This window comes from Vulpes vulpes, chromosome X (assembly GCF_048418805.1).
Source record: "Vulpes vulpes isolate BD-2025 chromosome X, VulVul3, whole genome shotgun sequence".
In the NCBI taxonomy this organism is placed as follows: Eukaryota; Metazoa; Chordata; class Mammalia; order Carnivora; family Canidae; genus Vulpes; species Vulpes vulpes.
In genome coordinates, this window is record NC_132796.1 from 12,693,668 (window position 1) to 12,695,301 (window position 1,634).

The following is a 1,634-nucleotide window of genomic DNA, read 5'->3' on the forward strand; positions in this document are numbered from 1 at the left end:
AATAAATAAATAAAACCTTTAAAAAATAAAAAAAAATATATAAGTAAGATTTATGAAGCACTGGAGGGGTGAGATGGGGATGATGTGTGCTATGACCCTGTTATAGAAAATGTATGGTATTTTCAGAGAACTGAAAAAAGGCCAGTTTGGCTATGACACAGAATGATAAAGAAGTACTCTGAGAAGAGGTGGAGAGGTAAGCAAGCCCATGACTATGTAATACTTTGTGGTTTTTAATATAGAACAATGGAAAATCACTGAAGAACTTCAAGGTCAAGAAGTAGAGGGGTGATGTGATCAAACTTGCATTTTGAAAAGATGATACTGGCTTCAGTCTGGAGACTGGATTGGAAAGAAACCAGGGGGATATCTGGGTCGTTCATTAGTTAGGCATCTGCCTTCGGCTCAGGATGTGATCCTGGGGTCCAGGGATCTAGTCCTGCATCGGGCTCCCTGCTCAGGGGGCAGCCTGCTTCTCCCTCTCCCTCTGCCACTCCCCCTGCTTGTGCTCTCTCTCTGTGAAGCATAAATAAAAGCTAAGGGGATCCCTGGGTGGCTCAGCGGTTTAGCACCTGCCTTTGGCCCAAGGCGCAATCCTGGAGTCCTGGGATCAAGTCCCATGTCGGGCTCCCGGCATGGAGCCTGCTTCTCCCTCTGCCTGTGTCTCTGCCTCTCTCTCTCTCTCTCTCTCTCTCTCTCTCATGAATAAATAAGTAAATAAAATCTTAAAAAAAATAAATAAAAGCTTAAAAATAAGAAAATAAAAACTCTTCCATAGGGGCGCCTGGGTGACTCAGCCAGTTAGGCATCTTTTGATTTTGGCTCAGGTCATGACCTCAGAGTCCTGGGATTGAGCTCTGCATTGGGCTCCATGCTCAGCAGAGAAAGTGAAGAAGCAATCCTCCGCTTGAGGATTCTCTCTTTCCCTTCTCCCTCTACTCCTCCCCCAAGGCTCGTGTTCAAGTGCTTTCTCTCTCTCTCTCTCAAATAAATAAATAAATCTTAAAAAAAAAAAAAAGGCGCCCATAATCCTCCCAAACAACAGTGAACTATCAGCCCCAAAACTTTAGCTAAGCCTTTTTCATAGCACCTTTCCCTTTTTATTTTCCTTTACATTCCTTTCCACATGTATATTATGGCTATTCCTATACACAGAATCTTTCAAGGCAGAGACTGTGCCTTGTTTATCTTCATGTCTGCGATAAATTGTGCAGAATACTGATTATGTGGTACACTCAGTAATTATTTGTTAAATGAATGATAAGATGATAAGCCATTTAAAATTTAGTTGCAGTGCGCGCTTCGGCAGCACATATACTAAAATTGGAACGATACAGAGAAGATTAGCATGGCCCCTGCGCAAGGATGACATGCAAATTCGTGAAGCGTTCCATATTTTTTTAAAAAATAAAATAAAATAAAATTTAGTTGCAAAGTCAAAAAATATGTAGCATTCGCTGATGTTAATGACTCCCTTGGAAATAAAGTCTTAGAGATGCACCATATTGAAAGGATCTAAGATAAGATGTCTTAGGACAGGCAGTATTTTCAACAATACTCATTAATGCCATGGAAATAAAAAGAAAGCCAAATATGTAGTCTACCTGTAATTAGCATAGCTATAGTCTACAGCA

At 40.8% G+C, this 1,634-nt stretch overlaps 1 non-coding gene across 1 annotated transcript; it reads left to right on the plus strand.

Annotated features, from left to right (window-relative positions):
• Positions 1-1,293: 1,293 nt before the first annotated feature.
• LOC112919154 (U6 spliceosomal RNA) lies at positions 1,294-1,400 on the plus strand. Its single transcript, XR_003234822.2, has one exon. It is a non-coding gene; the product is annotated as a U6 spliceosomal RNA (small nuclear RNA).
• The last annotated feature ends 234 nt before the right edge of the window (positions 1,401-1,634 follow it).